Consider the following 14,749-nt stretch of genomic DNA (forward strand, 5'->3'; position numbering starts at 1 on the left):
CCTTAAGCTCAGTTCTCCATAGATTGAACCTTGAGTGGCATGCTATGCCTTGCAAATGGCGCTGAATTGCCACAGAATAGAAGCACAGCTGTAATTTAACATTGTGGGTTAAGACCTGAACTAAGTGATATCTACTGTTGTCATCTCAACTATGTTGCAGCTGGTGATTATTTTATTACAACCAACAATCATGGTAAATTTTGTGTGTTAGAATAGCATGTAACAGGACAAAGTCTCAATAGGCTCTTCCAATCCTTTGCAAAACAATGGTGACCCTGAAATATTGCAAAGAGTGCTACATCTCACTGATAAAAATACAATACTGCAGATCAGTCATGGTCAAAGTCAAGTTTATTGTCATATGCACAAGTATATTGTGTACAGCTGCAATGAAAAACTTACTCCCAGCAGCATCACAGGCACATAGCGTCAGATACACAACATTCACAAGAAAATCCTAAAGATAAGTTATACAAAATTATACAAGAAAGAACACAATTAGAACAAAAAAAAACAAAGTCCATTGTAGTGCAAAGTGGTCATAGTGTTGTTATACTGAGGTGGTGATTAGGGTTGTGCAGGAGAACAGAATAGTTGAATGGAAGTAGCTGTTCTTGAACCTGGTGGTGTGGGACTTCAGGCTTCTGTAACTCCTGCCCGATGGTAGCTGCAAGAAGATGGCATGGCCCGGATGGTGGGGATCTTTGATGATGGATGTTGCCTTCTTGAGGCAGTGCCTCCGGTAGGTACCACCAATGGTGGGGAGGGATGTGCCAGTGATGAATTGGGCTGAGTCCTCTACTCTCTGCAGCTTCTTACGTTCAGGAAGGGGAAGGAGGGTGAACATGCGCCAGTCTACATTGGGTTACCGGTGGTGGAGAGAGTCAGCAGCTCTAAATTCCTGGGTGTTAACATATTGGATAACCTGTCCTGCATCCTGCACATAGATGCAATCACAAGGAAAGTACGCCAGTGTCTTTACTTTCTTAGGAGGTTAAGGAGGTTTGGCTTGTCACCAAACCTTCTAACAAACTTCTACAGGTGTACTGTTGAAAGTGTCCTGACTGGTTGTATCACAGTCTGGTACAACCCTAATCACTACAGTTTAGCAACATTATGACCACTTTGATTACTTTGCACTAAAATGGATTTTGTTTTTTTTTGTTCTAGTTGTATTCTTTCTTATAAAAATTGTGTCTAATTTATGTTTTTCTTGTGAATGCTGTTTATCTGATGCTATGTGCCTGTGATGCTGCTGCAAGTAAGTTTTTCATTGCACCAGTGCACACATGTACTTGTGCATGTGACAATAAACTCGACTTTGCCTGGACTAGAGAGTAATAGCTTCAAGGAGAAGTTTGACAAACTTGGATTGTTTTCTCCGGAGGGTTGGAGGCCAAGGAGCGACCTGATAGTAGTTTATAAAATTATGGGAGGCATAGATGGGGTAGACGGTCAGTCAATGTCAAATAGCTTTAAGATGAGAGGGGATGTTTTAAGGAGATTTACAAAGCAATTTTTTTTTACACAGGAAGTGCTAGGCCCCCGCTGCCAGCAGAAGTGGTGGAAGCAGATACCATAGCAACATCTGTGGACACAGCCCAGCGCGTCACGGAAACCAGCCTCCCCTCCATGGACTCTGTCTTTACCTCTCGCTACCTTGTTCAAGCAGCCAGCATAATCAAAGACCCCACCCACCCGGGTCATTCTCTCTTCTCTCCTCTCCCATCAGGCAGAAGATACAGGAGACTGAGGACACATACCACCAGGCTCAAGGACAGCTTCTACCCCACTGTGATAAGACTATTGAACGGTTCCCTTATATGATGAGATGGACTCTGACCTCACAATCTACCTTGTTGTGACCTTGCACCTTATTATCTACCTGCACTGCACTTTCTCTGTAGCTGTGACACTTTATTCTGTCCTGTTATTGTTTTTACCTGTACTACCTCAGCACACTCTGTGCTAATTCAATGTAACTGCACTATGTAATGCATTGACCTGTACGATCAGCATGCAAGACAAGATTTTCACTGTACCTCGGTACAAGTGACAATAATAAACCAAAACCATTTCAGAGGCATTCAGACAGGCACATGAACAGGTAGGGAATGGAGGGATACAGACACACAAGAAATTCTGCTGTTGCTGGAATCTGGAGCAATACACAAAAAGTGCTGGAGGAAATCAGCAGGTCAGGCAGCATCCATGAAGGGAAATAAACAGTCGATGTTTCATCAGGGGGGATACAAACCATGTGCAGGCAGACATGCAGTATAAATTGGAATCATGGTCAGCACAGATATCGTGGGCCATAGGGCCTGTTCCTGTGCTTTACCATGAGCTTATGGGCAGGCACGGTAGTGTAGCGGTTAGCATAACATTATTACATCGCCAGCAACCCAGGTTCAAATCCGGCCACTGTCTGTAAGGAGTTTGTACGTTCTCCCTGTGTCTGCGTGGGTTTCCTCCGGGTGCTCCAGTTTCCTCCCACATTCCAAAGACATACAGGTTAGGAAGTTGTGGGCATGCTATGTTGGCGCCAGAAGTGTGGTGACACTTGCGGGCTGCCCCCAGAACACTCCATGCAAAAGGATGCATTTCACTTTGTGTTTCGATGTACATGTTGACTAATAAAGAGGAAAAAGAAATTATCCGTCCTCCCATTGAGCCTATATTGTTTTCGCCTGGCATGAAGCCTATTTGCCTCTCTTGCCACCGAGTTTGCATTGCAACTGCTGTGCCTGATGCAATATAATCCCAGAGCCGTCAGGAACGCTGGTAGGTCGGAGAGCACTGGTCCAAACTAACCCCCCCATCCCCCCCCCCCACCGAACCTAAACATCGGCAGCACGTCTGCAACGCTGCAATGTTGGCATGGGGTGAGGGGGGGTTGGCGGATGATTGACGGGGGGGCTGGCGGATGATTGACGGGGAGCTGGCAGATGATTGACGGGGGCTGGCGGATGATTGACGGGGGGCTGGCAGATGATTGACGGGGGGCTGGCGGATGATTGACAGGGGGCTGGGGGATGATTGACGGGGGGCTGGCAGATGATTGACGGGGGCTGGCAGATGATTGACGGGGGAGCTGGCGGATGATTGACAGGAGGGCTGGGGATGATTGACGGGGGGCTGGCGGATGATTGACAGGGGGCTGGCGGATTGAAGGGGGGCTGGCAGATGATTGACAGGGGGCTGGCGGATGATTGAAGGGGGGCTGGCAGATGATTGATGGGGGAGCTGGCAGATGATTGACAGGGGGCTGGCATATGATTGACAGGGGGGCTGGCAGATGATTGATGGGGGCTGGCAGATGATTGACGGGGAGCTGGCGGATGATTGACAGGGGGCTGGCGGATTGAAGGGGGGCTGGCAGATGATTGACAGGGGGCTGGCGGATGATTGACGGGGGGCTGGCAGATGATTGACGGGGGGCTGGCGGATGATTGACGGGGGGGCTGGCAGATGATTGACAGGAGGGCTGGCGGATGATTGACGGGGGGGCTGGCAGATGATTGACAGGAGGACTGGGGATGATTGACAGGGGGCTGGCAGATGATTGACAGGAGGACTGGGAGATGATTGACGGGGGGGGCTGGCAGATGATTGACGGGGCTGCAGATGATTGACGGGGGCTGGCAGATGATTGACAGGGGGCTGGCGGATGATTGACGGGGGGAGCTGGCGGATGATTGACGGGGGGCTGGCGGATGATTGACGGGGGTGGGGCTGGCGGATGATTGACGGGGGGCTGGCGGATGATTGACGGGGGTGGGGCTGGCGGATGATTGACGGGAGCCCGCAGCACGTGCTGTCCCCGCCCACCTCTTCCCCGGGCGAGCCTCCTTCCCGCCGGCCAATCGGCGGCGGGGGATGGGGACGAGCCTCTGCCACGTGACGCGGGTGCTGCCAGCATGGAAGGAGCGAGCGCGTGACAGCGGGGCAGGCTGAGCGGAGCAGGGTCCCCCCTGCAGTGGCAATGCCCTCAAAGCGTGGATAAAACAATAAAAGATCAACAAATACTGGCACAGACCCGTGCATTGCAACGACAGCGGGGGCGCCAGATGTTTCCTACGGCTGCATTGCATTTTCTGTGCAAAATCAGGTTAGATTATATATTTCAGTATAATACTGCACGACAAATGCCCTTTTAGACTGTCTTCTTGGTTCTGATTGTAGCAGCTCCCACTCCCCACCCCGCAGTTATTCCAAACAAGCTTAAAATTGTTTTCATTCCGCAATGTTTCCTTAAATCACGTCATGGAAGCAGTGTGATTTGCAAAATATAAAGAGCTGCTTGGTGTTAACTATAATGTAACTTTCTTTAACTTATAAATGTTATAATAAAATTATGAAGAGTTTTGAAATTAGCTTTAGCTGCCAGACGGAAGGAGGATTTTTTTTTGCAACTTTTTTCCTCAATGTAATTTGATACTCACGATGGCAGCTGTCCTTGTTGCGACTGACAGCTGCTCTGACCTATCAGGAGAGGAGGGTCCGCAGAGCTCCTTCCAAATTGGAACGCGGATGCAAGGGAAGGCCAATCGGAGTGGAGCAAGGGCGGGCCCTGTGGCTGAGTGGCTGATGCAATGTAAACCTCGAGCTGTCACACGGCACTACAGCATTAATTAACCTTTCAGCAGACAAGGGACGCCAGTGTTGACACTACCTGCCTTCAACAAAAAAATGCATTTTCCTTTTAACTTAGCATTTAAACGGCCAAGCTAATTTGAGCTTCTGTGCAATTGTGTTTTAACCCTGTTCCTAACTAAAACATTGTGGTCAGTTTTACAGAAAAGAATGCAGAAACCTGCAGCATTAAGATTTTGGTAGCAATTTTTTTCAATGAAAGTTCTTTGATTGAAGAAACTACACACGATTAACTGCAGAATATTTGTTTTGGACCCATTTCTCCTTAGGCACTCCTTCAGGATTGAGGGAGACTTGGTTTCTTGGGCCCTGAGGTGGCTGATGAGGCCAATGTACGATCGACAGATGGGGCAGGAACTGGCTGTCGGGGTGGGCATGTGGGTAGTTTGTAAGGTGGTCTGCTCCATCCACCACGTACACAGGGCCTTTGTGTAAATCAGTTTATTATTGTCACATGTACGGAGGTACAGAGAAAAACTTTGTTTCGCATGCTGTCCATACAGATCATTACATCAGTGCATTGAGGTAGTACAAGGGAAAAGCAATAATAGAATGCAGAATAAAGTGTTATAGTTGCAGAGAAAGTACAGTGCAGGCAGACAATGAGGTCCAAGGGCCATACCGAGGTAGGTTATAAGGTGTTTTGTAGAGTTGCAATGTAACATCCCGACTCTTATATTCTAGGCCCCAGCCTATGAAGGCAAGCATGCCGCATGCCTTCTTCACCACCTTATCCACCTATTTTGTCACTTCCAGGGAACTGTAGTCACGACGCCTTAGTCTCTGTTCAGCAACATTCCCCTGCACCCTACCATTTACTGTATATGTCCGACTCCTCTTTGATTTCCCAAAATACATCACTTCACATTTGTTGGGATTAAATTCCATCTGCCAATGCTTCGCCCAACTTTCCATCTGTATCCTTCTGTAGCCTTAGACAACTTTCCTCGCTACCTATAACAATCCTTAAGCATTTGCAAACTTGCTAATCGTTACCTCCCACATTCACATCCAAGTTTTAACTATATATTAACATCGCACAGATGCCAGCACCAACCCTTGTGGTACATCTCTAATCAGACTTCCAATCAGAAAAACGTCCTTCCACCACTACCCTCTGCCTCCAGTCACGAAGCCAATACTGGATGCGTTTAGCCAGCTCGCGTTGGATCCCATGTGCCTTAACCTTCTGTCCCAGCCTACCAATGCGGGACCTTGTCAAAAGCCTTAATAAAGTCCATATAGGCAACATCTACCACCCTGCTTTTATCAATTTTCTTAGTTACCTCCTCAAAAAACTCAATCAAATTAGAGAGATAGGATTTCCCCCGCCCAAAGCCATGCTGATGACCCTGATCAGCCCTGGCCTTTCTAAATGTACACAAATCCTGTCCCTTGGAATTTTCTCCAGTAATTTCCCTACCACTGACATAAGGTCCACCAGCCTGTAGTTACCTGACTTATCCCTGATGCCTTTCTTAAATAAAGGAACAACATTAGCAATCCTCTAGTCTTGTGGCACTTCACCAGTGGCTAATGAAGATCCAGAAAACTCTGTCAGGACCCCAGCTGTCTCCTCTCGTATTTCCCATTGCAGCCTAGGATAGATCTCATCTGGCTCTGGGGTTTTATCCACCCTTATGCGTTCCAAGACATCTAACACCTCCACCTTCTTAATGCTGATCTGCTCCAGACTATCAATGTATCCACTCCTCACTACCCTCCACGTCCTTCTCCTTGGTGAATACAGACGGGAAGTATTCATTTAGGACCTCACCCATATCCCCTGGCTCCACACGTAGATTATCCCGTTGGTCCCTAAGAGTCCACTTTTTCCCCAACTGCTCTCTTGCTCCAAATATACTTATAGAAGAACATAGGATTGTCCTTAATCTTATCTGCCAAGGATATTCCATGGCCTCTTTCTTTGCCCCCACCTAATTTATTTCTTAATTAATACATTACTAAAAGGACTTCCTTGATTGTAGTTGCCTAAACCTGTGATATGCTTCCTTTTTATTCCTATTCAAACCTTCAATAACCTTTGTCATCCATAGTTTCCAAAGCTTGCCGTCTTTACTTTTCACCCTTACCGGAACACGCTGGTCCTGAACTTCTGCAACACTCTTTTAAAAGACTCCCACTTGTCAGATGTCATTTTACCTGCAAGCATCTGCTCCCAATCTACTTTCACCGGGCCCTCTTTTGTACTATCATAATTAGTCTTTCCCCTAGTTGGGACCTTAACTTGAGGACCAATCCTATCCCTTTCCATCACTACCTTGAAACTTATAGAATTATGGCCACTGTACCCAAAGTGGTTCCTAATTGACACTTGCCCGGTTACATTTCTGAAGATAAGGTCAAGTACAGCCCCTTCTCTGGTGGGACCATCTACATATTGTCTCAAAAGACTACCTTGGACACACTTAACAAATTCTGCCCCATCTAAGGCCCATGCACTAAGGCAATCCCTGTCAATATTGGGAAAGTCAAAGTTTCCCACTATTATCACCCTATTGCTTTAACACATCTCTGCAATTTGCTTACATATGTGTTCCGCTATTTCCCACTGACTGAGGAAGCCCATGGTATGACCCCAGTAAAGTGATCACCCCTCTCTTATTCCTCAGTTCTACCCATATGGCCTTATTGGACGATCCCTCCAGGATATCCTCTCTACGTACTGCTGTGATGTTCTCCATTATCAATGGTGTGATTCCCCCTCCTCTTTTGCATTCCCCTCTGTCATAACTGAAACTTCTAAGCCCTGGAACATTAAGCTGCCAGTCCTGCCCTTCCCTCAACCACGTTTCCATGATTGCAGTAACATCACAATTCCATGTGCTGGTTCATGCTCTAGGCTCATCTGACTTACCTGTGGGGCTCCTTGCATTAACAGTGATGGTGAACTTCATTATCAAAGTCCGCTACAAAGTGATATGGAAGTGGCTCACATCTTCCAGTGTAATGGCGTAAACCTTTATTGTTAGAGGGTAGTGTGGTGCAATGGAGGCAGATGACTCCATAACATCGGAATGTGGCAAACTAAAACATTTTGTCCTGTGTCAATGTTTGTATCCATATAAAGTATTTTCTCATGTAGTGCAGACACAGAATACAATAGGCCAGTTTAAAAAATGAGAAGCCAAAAGATCTTTTGTCATCTGCTCCCTTTTTAAGAATTTATAAATGCTTAATTTTTTTTGTGTGAATGATGCTGTGAAAGGGAGAGGGTGAAAAAAAATGTTCCCATGAAACCAGAGATGGAGTGTGTGGGAACTGAGCCATGTTCCTAACCCATGACCTGAGCCAGATGTGAAATCAAATCATTTGTGTTTTTGTAAAAGTGATTTGTGTTCTTATTTTTGTAGTCCAACTTTGTTTGTGTGTGTGTGTGTGCTCGTGTGCGCACACATGTGGTTGGTGAGACCTGTATCCAATTATTGAGTAATTTCACAAAAGTTTAATTGAAGAAATTGCAATAGTTTCAGAAGCAGCTGCTTCTCTTCCTTTAGCTGCCAGAATTGCATCCACTTCTTGAATCTTGACGCTAAACTTCTCCAACTGTGTTTTTTGCATTTCAAGGTGCTCCTTGAAAGATTCCTCCTGAGTGAAATTTTTGGGCATCGAGTCATACAGCAAGGAAGCAGGCCCTTCATCCTAACCAGACCATGCCAACCAAGATTCCCATCTCAGCTGGTCCCATCTGCCCACATTTGGCCCATATCCCTCCAAACCTTTCCTATCCATGTACCTTTCCAAGTGCCTTTTAAATGTTGTTAACGTACTTTCCTCTGGCAGCTCATTCCTTATACTGACCACTCTCTGGATGAAACAGTTGCCCCTCAGGTTCTTATTAAATCTCTCCCCCCTCACCTTAAACCTGTGCCCTCTAGTTCTTGATTCCCCAACCCTGGGAAAAAGACTGTGTGCATTCACCCTATCTATGCCCCTCATGATTTGATACACCTCTATAAGATCACCCCTCATTCTCCTACACTCCAATGAATGAAGTCCCAACCTGCTCAACCTCTCTCCATAACTCAGTTCCTCCAGTCCTGGCAACAGCCTCGTAAATCTCCTCTGCACCCTTTCCCGCTTAATGGCATCTTTCCTATAGCAGGGCGACCAAAACTGAATACAATATTCCAAATGTGGCCTCACCAATGTCTTGTACAACTGCAACATAACACCCATTTTCTACACTCAGTGCCCTGACTGACGAAGGCCATCGTGCCAAAAGCCTTCTTCACCACCCTGTCCACCTGTGACGCCACTTTCAGAAAACAATGTACTTGTACTTCTAGGTCCCTCTGTTCTACAACACTCCCCAGGGCCCTAACATTCACTGTGAATGTCCTACTCTGGTTAGTCTTCCCAAAATGCAACACCTCACACTTAAACGAATTAAACTCCATTTGCCATTCCTTGGCCCACTACCCAACTGATCAAGATCCCTCTGTAAATCCTGAGAACCACCTCCACTGTCAATGACACCACCTATTTTAGGAAACTGTTCAATGTCTTGTGGAGATCCACTGGGGTGTAAAATTAGAACCCAGGGCTTATAATATTTGCACACCTGACACTTCCATAGGTATGTGATTGGGTGAGATTCGTACATGTGTGTGTTAGTGTGAGGGAGAGTCGGTGTGTGTCAGAAAGTGGGTTGCACTCATTACTGACAACCTGAGTGAAAATGCTTGTATTGGAGGGTTAGCACAATGCTTTACAGCACCAGCGACCCAGGTTCAAATCCGGCCACTGTCTGTGAGGAGTTTGTACGTTCTCCCTGTGTCTGTGTGGGTTTCCTCCGGGTGCTCCGGTTTCCTCCCACATTCCAAAGACATATGGGTTAGGAAGTTATGGGCCTGCTATGTTGGCGCTGGAAGCGTGGCGACACTTGTGGGCTGCCCCCCAAAATCACTACGCAAAAGATGTATTTCACTGTGTGTTTCGATGTACTTGTGACTAATAAAGATCTTATCTTAAGTATCAAGAATCCAAAATTGCCACAGAATCACAGTTTAGATTGCACAAGATGTTGGTGTGGCCACACGGAGTATTGTGTGCAGTTCTGGTCACCTAGCTATAGCAAGGATGTCATTAAGTTGGAAAGGGTGCAAAAAAGATTCCCAAGAATGTTACTGGGACTGGAGGGCTTGAGTTATACGTAGAGGCTGGATAGGCTGGGACTGTTTTCCCTGGAACACGGGAGACTGAGGGGTGACCTTATAGAGGTTTAAAAAATCTTGAGGGACATCAATAAGGTGAATAGTCACAGCCTTTTTTTTCCAAGGTAGGGGGGTCTAAGGTGAGAGGGGAAAGATTTAAAGGGGACCTGAGGGGTAACCTTTCACACAGAGGGTGGTGGGTGTATGGAACGAGCTGCCGGAGGGTGTGGTAGAGGCAGGGACAGTTACAACATTTAAAAGCAATTGAGGCAGGTGCACGGATCGGAAAGGTTTGGAGGGACATGGGCCAAATGCAGATAAATGGGACTAGTTCAGGTAGACAACTTGGTCGGAATTGGGCCTGTTTCCATGCTGCATAACTCTATGGCTCTGAATTGGATTGGACCGTAGTTGCACCTGCATTGTACCTGGATAGCCTCGCTGCCAGCTCTTGGCCAGTGCAGTGTCCCTACACTGGAGTGACATCAGCTAGTGAGACACCAAGAACATCGCTGTACACATTGGGTATTGATCTAATTGTGTTCTTCTGCATGAATGAGTCCCTGCAGATTTGCTGAAATAACTGGAGAGAGGAGTTCTTCCATAGACATCCCTACAATTTTATGGAATGTTTTCCAACATTCATGTTTTCTGTTTCCTGATGCCAGAAGTCCCCCAGATGTCACTCCTGCTGCAGTTCACCCACTGGCTTGGAATTTTTTAAAAAATTTCTGGTGCTGCACTGGTGCACCCAGAATTCACAAAATGGTGTAGAAGGCCACTTGGCCCGTGGTGCTTTTTGAAGCTACTATCTCATGAATGCCACCCCCCTGCCTTCTCTCCCAGAGCTCTGCACAGTTTTTCCCTCCAGGTATTTAAACCATTCCTTTTTGAATGTTGCTGTTGAATATGCTCCTGTTGAATTTTGGATTGTGCATTCCAGATCATCGTCGTTTGCTGCATTCTTTGCTAATTACCGTAATTTATATATCTCTATTCCAAACCCTTTTGCAAATGGAATCGATTTGTTACAGCAAAGCCTGACTTTGGAGGTGGGGAAAGCAAAGCAGAAAGAAAGATGTTTTCTCTAAGTCACACTAGTTGTATGCTTAGCCTTTTAGATTTATTGGGTTCATGTTGAACTGTACTGTGGAGTGTTGAATGAACTCCCTTATGGATTGTCAAGCTCCATTTTCTTGCTAACTCTCAGCAAGTTGCTTCCAGAAGTTTCTGCAGCGTTGCAGTTTGGAGAACTGACCATGTGATGCAGTTTCTTAAAGCGGTAACAAACCTAAAGTAATCATTGCACTTTTACAAGTAATAGAACATATATTGCATCTCTAGTACTGGTTCACTGACATTGGAAGCGGTCTTTGGAATAGGCTGCCTTGCCTCATTGAGTGCACAGGAGGAATGGTAGAGAAAGATTTCTGCATCAGTGGAACAAGAGAGTTTTGCTTTGAATTAAGAATGACATTCCAAACTTTGTTTCAACAAAACTTGTTAGTAGGAATTGTAGTGAAACTGAAAGCAACGGTGTAGGAGATGATTCAATGTGCTGAAAGTGTGCCTGGTAATCACAGCTGCCCACTGAATGAGTATTGGTATTGGTTTATTATTGTCACTTGTACCGAGGTACAGTGAAAACCTTGTCTTACATACTGATCGTACAGGTCAATTGATTACACAGTGCAGTTACATTGAGTTAGTACAGAGTGCATTGGGAGGTAGTATAGGTAAAAACAATAACAGTACAAAGTGTCACAGCTACAGAGAAAGTGCAGTACAGGTAGACAATAAGGTGCAAGGTCACAACAAGGTAGATCGTGAGGTCAGAGTCCATCTCATCGTGTAAGGGAACTGTTCAATAGTCTTATAGAAGTGGGATAGAAGCTGTCCTTAAGCCTGGTGGTACATGCCCTCAGGCTCTTGTATCTTCTGCCTGATGGGAGAGGAGAGAAGAGAAAATGACCAGATAACCAGAGGCAAGATACTGCAGATGCTGGAATTCGGCGTAAAAGAGACGAGCTGCCAAAGGAACTGAGAGAATCAGGCAGCATCTGTAGAGGGAAATGGACAGTCGATGTTTCAGGTTGAAACCCCTCATCTGGACTGAAGGGTCTCGACCCGAAACGTCGACCGTCCATTTCCCCCCACAGATGCTGCCTGACCCACTGAGTTCCTCCAGCAGCTCGTTTTTTTGCTCCAGGTAACCAGCAGGTTTTGTTGGTACTTTTATTCAGAAGTGAGGTGACTTCTCGTTACTACCATCGGGGAGGAGGTACAGGAGCCTGAAGACCCACATTCAACAATTCAGAAACAGCTTCTTCCCCTCCGCCATCAGATTTCTGAACTGTCCGTGAACACTACCTCATTACTCCTTTTTTGCACTCACTTTTGTAATTTGTAGTAATTTTATGTCTTTGCATTGTACTGCTGCCACAAAACAACAAATTTCACATCATATAAGTCAGTGATAATAATCCTGATTTGGGGTTGGTGATGTGCAGACACATGGAACCTACAAACAGGATAGAGATGGTGTCGTAACTTTGAGTCTTTCCTGCATTCAGTAAGAGTATGGTCGACTTTCCACCGCATTCCTGTCTGATCACCCATTTCATCTGATTCCCTTAGTGTCACAAACCCATCATGTCCGAATGAGGAGCCTGCTCTGCACTGAATAAGATCATGGCTTGATCTGATCGTAACCTCAACTCTGCATTACCTTCTCCTCCCGATAACCTTCTACCCCTTGCTTATCAAGAATCTATCCATCTCCACCTTAAAAATGTACAAAACTCTACAGCCACTGCTCTTTGAGGAAGAGAGATCCAGAGACTTGTGATTCTCTGAGAAAATTGCTTCATCTGTCTTAACTGGGTCCATGGTTCTAGATTCATCCAAACAGTCTCTCCACAAAGCACCCTTGTCCAGACCCTTCAGGAACTCGTATGTTCCAACCTCACTGAGAAACCACAGCCTTTGCAGTAGAGAATTCCAAATGCTTACAGCTCTCTGGGGAATGTACTTTCTACCGAGCTGAGCCTGCTGTGGTTGACACCTTATTGCAAGGCAATGCCACCAGTTCTAAGCTGTCAGGTCAAGTCATGTTTATTGTTATATGCACAAGTTCAGTGAGATACAGGTAAAATGAATATCTTACCTGCAGCAGTATCACTGCCATGTGGGTTCAGATAGCACACTGAACAGAAATTATACAAGACAGTGAAGAGAAAAAAAAGGACAGACATTACTGAAAATAAAAACACAATCTGAGACAAGTCCATGGTAGTGCAAGAGGTGGTCATAGTGTTCCATTGCTGAGGTAGGGTTAGGCCTGTGCAGGTTGGTTTGAGAGCGTGATGGTTGTAGGAAAGCAGCTGTTCCTGAACCTGGTGGTGTGGGACTTCAGGCTTCTGTACCTCCTGCCTGAGAAGAGGGCATAACCTGGATGGTGGGGGATCCTTGATGATGCCGCCCTCTTGAGGCAGCGCCTCCTGCAGACGCTGTCAGTGGAGGGGAGAGCTGTACCCCTGACGGACCAGCCATAGGGATCGCCCTCTCTGCGTCTGCCCTGTTAATGCCCCTCAGGATCGTGTCTGTTTCAACAAGACATGCCAGCAGAAGCTCAGTTGCATTTTTCCAAACTCTGGTTCCGTTCCTGGTGTCTGTCACTGATCCCTCTTGTAAGCTTCATTCATAGAATCATAGAACAGTACAGCACAACACAGGCCCTTCAGCCCACAATGTTGTGCTGACCTTTAAACCTCGCCTGAGACTATCTAACCCCTTCCTCCCACATATCCCTCTATTTAAATTCCTCCATGTGCTTATCTAGCAATGTCTTGAATTTGACCAATGTACCTGCCTCCACCACTGCTCCAGGCAGCGCATTCCATGCCCCAACCACTCTCTGGGTAAAAAACCTCCCTCTGATATCTCCCTTGAACCCCACCCATTAAAGCCATGCCCTCTTGTATTGAGCATCTGGGAAAGAGGTGCTGGCTCGCTAATCTATCTATTCCTCTTAATATTTTGTACACCGGCACGTAGGAAGTACACTTGGAACACAGAGGAACTGGCATCCTCACTCTGTAAAAAGTGGGAGCAGTAGTGGACCATTCAGCCACTTGAGCCTGTCTGCTAGCCATGCTGACCGTAGTTAGGTTAGCAAGATTCCGATCATGAACCTGATGACTGACTCAGTCAGTCTGGTGACTGTGCATTAACTGGTAGCTCAGTGTCATTTGCAAATGAGTCATTTAACTATTTGGCAACACAATGACTCTATTTTTGGAAGTGTCAATCAAACTGGAAGTAACATTGAGCCCTTGTCTGGTATCTGTGGAGAGGCCATCAAACAGGATAAACCACTCAGCAAAGTTGGTCTGTGTACAACCAGGTGAGATTACCATCAGATAAAAAGCCCCTCTTTGCCAGTGCTAAATTTCCTTTCCTGTCTAGTGGAGCTTCAGTTTCATAGAAATCTGCCAGAGACCGCTTTCTGGGCTGATCAGGTAGCACTGAGGGACAGGGCCTGCATTTAAAGAGAAGCAATATTTCAGTGAACGCACAGTTAAATCTATCTGAGGGAACTGAAGAAACAAAACTGTTGATTCATTTATTTGCAAATTGGAATTTTTCTTTGCTTTTGTTTTGGAAACAGTGTATGGAAATTGCAGCAAGCTTCATTCGAACGTGCTCAGGAGAAACATGCATGTAATGTGCTCAGGAGGAATGTGAATGAAGCGTGCTTGAATGGACTGTGCATGTGGCATGTTGAGCAGAAACGTGTGTTGCATGCTCAGGAGAAATAATATGCTGTGTGCTCTGTAGGCATGTGTATGTTTGCACGTTCAAGAGAAATGTGTGCAACATGCCCAGGAGAATTATGTGTTAGGAGGATCTTGCGT

General features: G+C 46.0%; 1 protein-coding gene across 1 annotated transcript in view; it reads left to right on the top strand.

Annotated features, from left to right (window-relative positions):
• The first annotated feature begins 3,911 nt into the window (after positions 1-3,911).
• Positions 3,912-14,749, top strand: part of LOC127580968 (Krueppel-like factor 15) — a 34,258-nt gene continuing 23,420 nt past the window's right edge. The window contains exon 1 of the mRNA XM_052034975.1: positions 3,912-4,111. The gene's annotated coding sequence lies outside the window, so the exon portion shown is untranslated. The remainder of the gene's footprint in view (positions 4,112-14,749) is intronic.

The sequence above is a fragment of the Pristis pectinata genome, chromosome 20, assembly GCF_009764475.1.
Source record: "Pristis pectinata isolate sPriPec2 chromosome 20, sPriPec2.1.pri, whole genome shotgun sequence".
Taxonomy (NCBI): Eukaryota; Metazoa; Chordata; class Chondrichthyes; order Rhinopristiformes; family Pristidae; genus Pristis; species Pristis pectinata.